At 41.5% G+C, this 11,674-nt stretch overlaps 1 long non-coding RNA gene across 1 annotated transcript in view; it reads right to left on the reverse strand.

Moving 5' to 3' along the window:
• Nucleotides 1-221: 221 nt before the first annotated feature.
• Nucleotides 222-11,674, reverse strand: part of LOC111740187 — a 123,691-nt gene continuing 112,238 nt past the window's right edge. The window contains exon 4 of the long non-coding RNA XR_002780484.1: nucleotides 222-326. This is a non-coding gene — a long non-coding RNA (uncharacterized LOC111740187). The remainder of the gene's footprint in view (nucleotides 327-11,674) is intronic.

Consider the following 11,674-nt stretch of genomic DNA (forward strand, 5'->3'; position numbering starts at 1 on the left):
AATTTTGTGGATGTTAATTTCTTACCAACACAGGGAGGTTAATTAACTTGCCCAAAGTCACACAGCTTGTGAGTAGCTTAGTAAGGATTGGCACCCAGGCAATCTAGCTTCAAAGTTTTGTGTTTAACGATAAAGCTAAAACTCACATAACCCAAGAAGGTAGATTTTAATATTGCTACTTTACAGATGAGGGATCCGAAGATGGAACAGGTGAAGTGATGTGTCTGAGTGAATCACTGCTGCCTCTTTAAGGTGGTGGTTCTGGATGCATAAGGCATGTCACATGAGTTTTCATGGCCATGTTCTTAAGATCACTAGGGGAACCCCTAAGAAAGTGAAGTGGACCATGAGAGTGAGTCTAGAAATCCCGGTAGTGACTTCTAGGGTCAAGAAAATCCCATATTTGGTGGATCTGGCTGGCATTTCGATGCTTTTTTGAACATCTATAGAGAAACAACTAAGTTTGTGTTAATGTGCGTGCGTGAGTGCGCGCGCGCGCGTGTGTGTGTGTGTGTGTGTGTGTGTGTGTGTGTGTGTGTTTTAAGCTAGGCCTTGTATGAGTCATGGAGGATACTGAGATGAATAAACTCTAGTCCCTGGCTTCAAGACACTCATGGTTTCATCAGGGAGAAAGAGACAAAATCAGGTAATTATAAACAATGGCTGATATGCTCCATGGGAACCATACAAGGTACTATGGGATTGTAGATGAGCGGGCTTAAGGAGTCAAGAGAGAAGGGTGGAGTTAGGTGAACAATATGAAGCAGATTTTCTGGTGAAATGGCATCTAAGGCTAAAAGGGCAAGTTTGCCAGGAAAAAGGGGGCAGGAAGGCACTTCTGCATTAGAGCTGTTTATGATGTACCGATTCTCCTGCCAAGAATAACTGGAAAGGCTAGACTACAAATCAAACGATCGATCAAGCAGAAGACAAAAACAGCTGTTTGAAAGGATTAAGAGCAATCAAGGCAACTAGGACTTGAGAGAAGACTGTACATAGAAGGGAGCTATAGAGAAGTGAGTGATACTCTACAGCCCTTTTCCCCTTGAGGCGTTTGCTGTTTATCAGGAAAGTCAATTAGAAGATGACACCTAGAAGTCTAAAAATCTAAGCAAAATTTTTGTCAGTCTCAAGGTACTGAGGGAACTCAAGTTCTGCGAGAAAGGAAGGGCCCTGATAAATAGAGCAGACTTTTAACGGGACCACTGAAGGCCCAAGTCCCGGGAGCAAGGGCAGCTGGGAATAGATCAGGCCTTACAAAAACAAACTCACACTCAAACCATCTCAATTTCTGATTGGATTGAGGGAATTGTTCCTATATTAACTGCATCCAAGAAGAAAAGTAAAGCCTCTCTGGAGAAATATAACATCGTCCAGATTTTCTATAATTTTTCAAGAAAATGTCCGGCTTTTAATAAAAAATTTACCAGATATTCCAATAAAGGAGAACCAAAAGATCATAATGCAAAAGAAGAAAAAATCAGACAAAAGAAATGGACCCACAGGTAATTCAGACTTGGAGGTTAACAAATACAGTCTTTAAAATGACTGCGATTAATTTTTTCAAGAGAGTGATGGTGAGGTGGAGAATTGGACCTATACAAAAAATCAAATAGAAAATCTAGAACTAAATAGTTCGATACTTAAAATTAAGAACTTAATAGCAAAAATTAATAGCAAATTTGATATGATAGAAGAGAGGATTAGTAAACTTGGAGAGACAATAGTAGGAAATATCCAGATGTAAGCACAGAAGAAAAACTATGTAAACTACGAAAACGGAGAAATATACATACATAAAATATGGTGAAAAGATCTAAAATTCAAGCAATTGAAGTCCTATAAGAAAAAAGGAGAAAATAGGGCAAATAAATATTTGAAGATATACGGGCAGAACGACTTTCCAGGGTATTAACCCACTTCTAGTAGTCCATTATCCCATGAGATCTTCACGGCAATTTTATGACAGCTGCCAAAAGATATTATTGTATACATTTTACGGGTGAAGAAATGGAGTCTCAAAGAGGCTAAGGGCCTTTATTCATTTATTTAGAAAGCAATCATTCATATACTCGCAAACATTTATTGAGTGGCATCATTTGTAAACTTGTTATACAAAGCAATAAAGAGCTTTAGAAATGATAAATATGTGAGTATATATAAATTTTTATTTTTAATAAAAAAGATAATTGTCTCTTTAAGACAAAAAATGTAGACTTTATAATATATGTGGAAGCATCAGTATGACAATCATAAAAGCACATGCAAAAAAAAAAAAAAACCCAGAGAGAAATGGAAGTGTATTCTTTTAACCTCCTTACATTATACATGAAGTTTTATAACACTATTTAAAGATAGAACGTGTTGAGTCAAAGATACATAATATAAAACCCAAAGCAAACACTTAAATATACTCGATAATCTAAAAGAAGGCAAGAAAAAGAGGAAAAAGGGAACAAAAAGCAGATGCAATAAATGGAATGTGAATAACAAGATGGTTGACTTAAACCCAATATATCAATAATAACATTAAGTGTAAATTGTCTAAACACTACAATTCAAAAACTGAAATTGTCAGCCATCGTTTAATAATCTGGCAAAATGAACAAAAGTTAAAAACTGACAATCCTAAGAGTGGACAAGCATATGGAACCACAAGAACTCTCATCTATTGCTAGTGGCCATGTAGAGTGGCACAACCATTTTGGAAAACTGGTTGGCAATATCTATTAAAGCTAAATATATGTATATCATATAGTCCAGCAATTCTACCCAGCAGAAATGCATATATAATTTCACCCCCCCCCCAAAAAATGTAAAAGAATGTTTATAGCAGCACTTTTGTAATAGCTAAAACCTGGAAACCACTCATACTTCCATCAACATTAGCCATAGACTGAATAAATAAATTGTGGTATATTTATACAATGGAAGGTTATAAGACAATAAAAAAGAACACTCTGCTGCCACATGAATCGACATGGGCGAATCCCACAAAATAATATTAAATGAAAGAAACCAGATGTTTTAAAAAAGCATATACTGTATCATTCTATTTAAATAAAGTTCAAAATCGGGCAAAACAAATCAATCTGGAATGAATATTGATTACCTTTCATGGTGACTGGGAGAGGGTAGGAAGGAAGCTTCTGGAGTTCCGATGATATTCGAATCCTTGATTTGTATAATCATTACTTGAATATGTTAATTCTGTAAAAATGCATCGAGTTCTAAATTTAGAGCTTGTCTACTTTGTTATATTCACCTCAAAAGTCAATAAAACATTACCTGCTGAAAAATAGGTATAAATGACATTCCAGAGAGGGAAGATGGCATACGCAAAGGCATGGGGGAATAAATAGTAGTGTTTTGAAATTGACAGGTAACTCGATGTTGCTGGAGCATAATGCGAGAGGTAGATTATAGCAGGGCTGAGGGAGGATGGGCCTTGTGTGCCCTGCGAAAGAATGTGGACTGTCTTCTGAGGTCAATTAAACACTGGAGGATTCTAAGGAAGAGGCGACATTATGAAATTTGAGATTAAAAATAATAATAATAATCCTAGTGTCGATTGGTGAAGAGGGACAAAAATAGTGTCAGAGAAACTAGTTGAGAGGCTCTTGAAAATCCAGATGAGAGATGATGAAGGCTTGACTCAGGGCAGTGGTTGTGGGGATAGAAAGGGAATAAGACTTCAGAACTACTTAGGAGACAGAATAAGTAAGACTTTATTGGATGTAGGAAGCGAAGAAAAGCTTGAGGATGATTCCTGAATTTTAACAGGAATGACTGCCTAGCTGGTGGTTCCACCAAATGAAGTGGGGGAAAATTCAGGAGTAAGGGGGCAGAAAACGAATCTAATTTTAGGTAGCTTGTACAGGTTTACCAGATAAGGCAGCACTCAAGTTGAGGGGGATTCTTTGGGGGTTATTTCGGGGTCCCCTGTTTCCAAGAATTGATGACTGATGTAAAGGTCGGGTCTCTGATGTTCTCTACAATGACTGTTTGGTTTCCTTGCCTTTTCTGGTCACAGTGCACATTTAAGACACAAAGCCATAGTTTTCAGCAGCAATCCAGCAGCACGGCTGCCCTGGGGTCTGAAAGACCTCATCTCTCTCTCCTCCACTGCGCCAGACAAAAGCTGTCTTACGCACTGTCTATTTCAGTCATTTTTATGAGTGCTGTGGAATATTCTCATGCTATCCCTTTTAAACATTATCTCTTGGCAGTTAAGAAAAGAGATCCATTGCAAGCACTGGAGTTTCTGAAAAGGGGTTTAAAAATAGCTCAAGGCGCTAGACAGCTGCACTACTAGGAAATTGAGCCCTTCGTTTGCGCTTTAACTGGTTTCCATTTTAACCTTGCAGCTGGAAACGGGCAGCTCTTTCTCTGCTAGGAGCAGATGCCGAAGGAGGAAGCAGTGGGCCAGGGGCCTCTCTTGACTTGGGGTCACACTTGGCAATCTGTGAATGCTGAGAGGCACCGGGGTAAGGATAAGTGGGCATATCAAACTCGTGGGTCTGAAAAAGCCTATTCGATATTATTATATATCTGTATATTCAGATATGAAAAATATAAGCCTGTTGGTTTTGTCATGCAAATTACAGGAAGCAAATAGGATAAAATCCTCTTGGCTGCTAGGGAAAGGCGGAAAACATATTTACTGATAATAATGCTTTACCAGCGTTCTCTCACGGAGTACTTACGACAATGCCAGAAGTAGATATTGTCTCCATTCCCATCTTTAAGTGTGAAAACTGAGATTGACCCAGGCTGAGAGGACATCCCCCAAAGGGGCAAGTTTGGCATGATGACAAGACCTGTGTTCTGGACTTAGCTAGTAAATCCTGGCTTCGATCTTATTTTGTAAAATAGGGACCATACTTGGTTTTCACAGGGTTACTGTGATGATTCTGGGTGAAAATTTACAGCTGTTGAAGGCCCTCATAGAAGATTCAGAAGAGAAAACTCTGGAAAATAATAGGTGACTCATTATGACTTAAAATGAGACCTTCTCTAGACAAATGATCTCACGTTTTTCAGTTCTAGGTATCTCTTCCGCAGAAACATTAGCTCATATCCAAGAGATTTATATATAAGAAAGTTCACTGCAGCTATAACTGCAATAGAAAAAGATGGGAAACAACCTGAAAGTCCAAAAATAGAGAAATGGCTAAATATATATATTGAAGTATATTCATACAATGAAATACTATGAAGCCAATGATAAAATGCCAAGCTTCTAGAAGGACCAACATGGAAAGAGCTCCAAGATACAAGGGTAAGTGAACGGGGGAAGTCTCAAAACAGTATGATATGATCTTATATTTATGAGATGATATAGAAATTGTTTTTTAAATATATACTCATATTTACAGTATATGTTAGAATATCGAAGTATATATTTAAAAACCTGGTCACGTATGTAAATATATTGAAAAGGCCTGGAAGGATTTGACACCCATTTTTTTAACATTGGATACCCCTGGGGAATGGGCTGGTATTGGGGAGAGGATAAGGAGGTACAAAATAGAACTTTTGAAGACTTTATACGGTTGGTTTTCAAAAATTTTTATAATAAAAATATATTCATTTACTACCTGTATACCAATATGAGACTATTAAATAGTACGAAAAAAATTCCTAATGGTGAAATTTCAGGCACCAGTAAATAGGTCGTACCCGTTTTCACTTGGATCTAGGATCTCTGGGTTCTCTTGGTTCTATTGTTGCTACTGACACTAGCTATGTGATTTTGAACAAGTCACTTTCTCTCTCTAGGCCTCAGTTTCCTTTTGTAATGAGGAGGTTGAACTGGAGTACCAACTGATAAGCATTTGTATTATTAACTTTCAGATATCTGACCTCTCTTTGCAAAAGCATTTATGTGTGCGGAAGCCCCATATGTGAAACAGAAGTAAGTGTGTCAACAACTCAGCCATTTGTGCCCCGGATCCATTTCAGTGCGAACGCTTTCTGATCCAGTTGAACGCAATGAACCACATCCACCAGTCAGACCTGCACCACCTGTTGACTAAGTGGAAAATAACTAGGTGATGTTGTGACCCACAAAAGCTCACATAAACAGCAGTTGCTCTTGCAAAGTGTTTCCCTCAGCACTAAGCCCAGATGCTAACAGCTGTCTGACAACTCAGGGACTGTTTGAGCTCCAAAGACACCATTGCTATTTCTAGAGAGTTCTGTGAAGACCCCAGGCCTTCGGAAGAACATTCATGGGAATCAGGTTCCAGGTTACGGCGCCCAGACTCCTCCAGGCCCACCTCCAGCCCCTGACACAGAGCCATAACTCTGGGATTACAGTGGGAAGATAAGGCCACCCAGGAAAAGGGCAGAGGCAAGAGGAGAAGTCAGGCACAATGTACCCCACGTCGTGAAATATGACGAGGGCTCATCAGTGTCCTTTCCCTGCTCTGAAAGGGGCCATCTGCACTGTATGGAATTGGCTCCAGCTTCCTCTGGCTATAACTAAGTCAAGGAGGATCATTTTTGTCTCCTTTAGAGACAGGGTTAGATGCCCTGCGATTCTCTGCATCATTAGAGCCCACGGACTGTAACATCCATGTCCCAAGTTAGAACGAGCAGCGTATGACCTAGAATAAAGCCTGGGTCTGTGCTCATGGATGCCATTTGCATCTGGCCCAGATTGGCAAGATTGAAACTCAAAGGAGGTGGGAACGAAGGGAGTCCAGCTCCAGAGGGGGAAGGACAGAGGTGCAGGGCCGTTCAGAAGGATTCCTTCCTGGCCCAAGTCTCCAAGGACAGAAGCAGGAGGTTGCCAGCCAGCGTTTCACACTTCCCTGACTTTTCCCTCCCAAGTGTGGGATGGAGAGGTAGGGACCTAGGTGAATGACCAGCTCCAGCCCAAGTCCTCACTCCCACTAAGGCACACCAGTCTGGGGGTCAGGAGACCTGGCTTCAAGTCCCAGTTGAGTCACTTTCTCATCTAAGACTAGTCACATGCCTTCTCTCGTCCTCAGTTTCATTAATTAAAGAGTATTGATTGGATGCTTTTCGAGGTCCCTGCGAGGCCTAACAATAAGTCTGGAACTAGATGGTAAGAACCTTGACAGGGCTCCACTTCCTTAGTAAGAAGAAGCGGGTGAGCTGTAAGGATTGAGTATATGCAGCCTGGAATCAGATGTCCAGAGTTTAAATTCTGGCTGCCCTTTCCTTGCTTTGGAGCAAGGTTTTTCATCTCTCTGAGTCTCAATTTCCACATTGGCAAGATAAAGATAAGAGTTGCAGTTACTCCATAACGTTATGAGGAATGCAAGAAATAATCTGCATGACGCTCAGGATTGGACATGGTAAGTATTCAACAATCTTTAGTTTATCATTTTGTATTTTTCCAGTCTATGATGGTGCTGAGATCATAGCAAGTACTGGCTAAAATTGTTTCTCGATCAAACATCACACATCAGCATAGATTCAATTATACCACAGGCCACATCATGTACCCCATAAAGTTCATTCATCCATTCTTTCTTTCTATACTAACCTATCAATATCTATTGAGTGTCTTCAGTGTGGCATCCAGGACTGAGGATACAAAGACATCAAGGAGATCTACTCTTGAACTTACTCTGATACAATCCTGATATAGAATGTACCTTATTGAGTAAGAAGTATTTGTTAAGCATTTATGAAATTCAGAGAACTGTCCCGAGGTCACTGGGGAGTTCATATAATGACTCATTTCCTGCCCACGAGGAGTTTAGAATTTCAAAGGGAAGGAAAAACAAATAGTGAAGAAGCAACTTAAAGTGAATTTCGGGGGCCCTTCCTATAGCAATTTCGTTGTATCTGCTGAGCACTTATGTGTCAGAGACTGGAGTATTCCGTGCAATATCTCACTCAGCCTCATGAGGTAATCACTAGGGTTAACCCAGTTTCACAGATAAAAGGACTAGTCTCAGTGAGAGTAAGTAACTTGTCAAAGGTCACATAGCTGGCAAGTGACAGAGGTCGGTCCTCTCTCACCGTATGTACCCCACTGTATCAGTTTGTTAGAGCTGCCATATAAAGTACCACAAACAGGTAACTTAAAAACAGAAGTTTATTGCTTCATAGATCTGGAGGTTGAAAGTCCAAGATCAAGGGGTCAGGAAGGTCGGTTCCTCTGAGGGCCGTGAGGGACAGTCTGTTCCCTGCCTCTCTCCTAGCTTCTGGTGGTTGCCGGCCATCTTCGGTGTTCCTTGCCTTGTAGATGCACCACCCTGATCTCTGCCCCATCTTCTCATGACCTCTCTGCATGTGTGTCTGTCCCTGTCTAATTCCCCCTTTTTATAAGGGCACGAGTTGTATTGGAGTTGAGCTCACCCTGATGACTTCATCTTAACTTGATCATCTACAAAGATCTTTTTTCCAAATAGGGTCACATTCCAGGTGCTGGGGTTAGGACCTAACTTTTTTGGGGGGGACACGGTTCAACCCAAAATGCTTAGCTTCGCGGCATTGGCATCCCTCACTTGCTGCTCTCCTACTTCCTTTCAGAGACAGCCTCAGTTAGCCTGGATCTTGAGCGCCTCCTGGACATTCACAGCTAGTGCCCGTCTATACTTGTCAAGGGTCCTTTGCTTGTTGAGGGAGGGCCCAGTGGTGCCAGCCACTGTCCCCATTGGAATGGACCAGCTGGCCAATGAGAGGCCAGGTAAAGAAGGCAGGTCACCTTCTGCATATCAAAGTGTCACTGTAACAAGAATAGTATAACAGTGACTAGTTATTGATCACTTATTATCCACCAGGCACAGTTAAGTATTTTACATGCATAATCTATTTATGTGCGTAGCAACCCTAAGAGCTAGGCATTACCACATCATTTCATAAATGGAAAGAACAAAACTAAGTTCATAGAGATTAGCTTCTCATGCAAAAACACTGACTGCAAGACTTAGCCAATACAGCGTCTGGCATATAACAATTACAAAACATTAGCAAATATTATTTTACTATGTCGTGTCCTTTTCCATAGAGCTTTTGGGTTAAAATAACACTCTTTTCCCTCCCCTCTCTTCTGGTTGACTTGGAACCCTGCCTGGGCCTTATTAGTTCATACTCTGGGGCTGCAGATGAAGCCAGTGAGTTACAAGGGCCGTAGCCACAGGCAGTGTGACCTTGTAACAAAGCTGGGCAAGAGGAAGCCTCTCCCCAAGGTCCCACCCTGTGTAGTTTTCCCAGAGCTGAGGGACCTTCACACACTCTGCTACCTCACGCAAGGATTGAAGTGAGCCCAAAGCTTATTCTGGAAGTTGCTCTCGACATTGCTGTAGAAAACACCATTATTTTAACTGTTCCAGGAAGTGGACTGGGGCAGCCTTTCCCAGGGGCTGAGTCTGGGGCAGATGGAGCAGAGGCCAGGAGCAGCAGAAGCAGAGCCAGGGCTGGAGGGACCCAGGCCGGGCTGCCTCTCGCTGTCTTTTGGGCTCTCCAAATGTTTTTCTGATTATAAAAATTATCAATGATTACTTTTCAAAAACTACAAAAGTGAGTAAAATTAAAAGCAACAGTTCTCACAATCTTAGCCTTTGGTGTGTAGGTTTCCATAATTCTTCTTGTTACAAATAAATATCATATATACATATATGTCAATAAAAAGATATCATTCTGCTTTTACCATTTTATGATATGAGAGTATCATGTTCTGTCTATACGGAATGATATTCTGCTTAACAACTGTACAAAGTTTGATTGTTTCATTGTAGGAATGAAGCATAATTCATTTAACTAGATTATTACAGACTTTTATATCATATCTTCTTTATCATTCTTACAAACGATATTGAAATAAAAATTCTCGTAAAGTCTTTGTCTTCTTTGCTCAATTATTTCTTTGGGATTACTTCTTAAATTGGAGTTGCCGGGTCAAAGGGTAGACATATTTAAAAGCTAAAAGTTTTGATGTCAATTTCCAGATTGACCTCCATAAATGTTAGATACGGTACATTTCCACCAACAGTATCTGAGACTATTCCCTCGTCTCTGTCCATTAAGCATTATACATTTAATGTGAAAAAATGGTCTTGTTTTAAATTATATTTTTTAAAATTGTGAGGTTGACCACACTTTCATATTTTTGGCTGGACGTATTTCCTTTTCTACGGTTGCTTTTGATACTTTTTCCCTAATGGGATCCTGAGGAAATGATATCTGTAACTTGTATCTGGACTTTTATTACCAAGAGGGGGATCATTGTACTGCTGGCTTTCAAGACTCTGGGAAAAAGGGACCAGTGACCATGAGACTCAGTTACAATCCTTCCTTCGTGAGTTCAGGACCATTCATTCATTTACGCTTTCATCCACTCGGAAATTATTCTCACAGTAACCCTTTGCTCTGGTTTACTCATTAACCGTGTTCTCAAGTGGTCACTGAGCATCTGCAGCCTGTGAAATGCCAGGGGGCCCAGGGCAGGGCTCTTGGGGAGAATCCATCATGGTTGTTGCTACTCGCCTTGCCTAGTGGGGGCATCAGCTTCATAAATGGTGCCCTGGGATTTCTGAGGCAGCAGGGTGGGTGGAAGGAATGGCCTGAGAGGCCGTGATCTGGGAAGTCTTCATGGAGGTGGTGTTAGAGGATCCGTATGATTCGGGTATGAAAAGATGGACAAAGGGTCCCGGCAGGGAAGCGGAGAGAGAAGAGATAACTTGACAGGTGGAGAAAAAGGTATAAACGAAGGCAATAGGAGCCTTAGGCTGGCATGAGGCTGGCTGGAGCAGAGGCTCTTCTTAAAGGCCGTGAGTGGGATCGGGACGGTGGCAGGTGTCTGCCATGCTACGGCGTGTGCACTTACCTCTGTAACCACCAGGGAGTTAGGGTAGGGCAGAGCCGCGCTTTACGAAGATTATTCTGATGGCAGCATGAATGGATTGTAAGCGAAGAGACCAAAACCCAAACTTTAGTTGCGATAGCAAAGCGAAGGTGAGCCACGGGGAGAGCCTGGGTTGTGGAGGAGAGGGCTGGGTGAGGGCTGGGTGAGGGGTGGGAACACCTGGCTTCCACTTCTCCCTCTGTCACGAGCTTGTCTATCAAGGGAGCTGCTTTCAGGCAGATCAGAAAACGGTCTCTCAAGCCAGCTCTGTGTCCTTCCACGAACCACCAGCTCTTTGAGGAACATTCAGTGGTCTCGGAGCACTCCGCTAGGTGTGAGGCATACACAGTGAGAAGGCGTGACCACGGGCAGCGAGGAAGGCAGCCGGGGGTAAAGGCATGATGGCATGGAAAGCGCTGGAGGAAAAGAAGTGAGCTGTTTGGATATTCTTTTCCCCCTTCATTCTTTTTGGCAGCTGCCTGGCAATTCCATCCATGGATGCTCCTTGATTTATTTACCTATTTCCTGATGGATGAAAACTTGCAAAATTTTTGTTATGAACAATGTCCGTGAAACTCTGTGCATAGAGTTTTGAGCCCACGTAAGAGTATTTCTGTAGGGCAGTTTCTTGCTGGGGGAAGACCATGTGTCCTTTACATTTTGATAGTTTTTGCTGAATTGCCCTCCCAAAGGATCCTCTTTATTATTCAGGTGATGAAATGAAGGTGCAGGGAAGCTGTGTCACTTGCCTGGAGCCATAGCAATGATGTGACTTACCAGAATTTGAGGCAAGGTGGGTCTGTCTTTAAATCTCTATTCTCTCCATGACTTTATGCTATAAATTCC

Source organism: Pteropus vampyrus, unplaced genomic scaffold (genome assembly GCF_000151845.1).
Source record: "Pteropus vampyrus isolate Shadow unplaced genomic scaffold, Pvam_2.0 Scaffold59, whole genome shotgun sequence".
NCBI classification, from domain to species: Eukaryota; Metazoa; Chordata; class Mammalia; order Chiroptera; family Pteropodidae; genus Pteropus; species Pteropus vampyrus.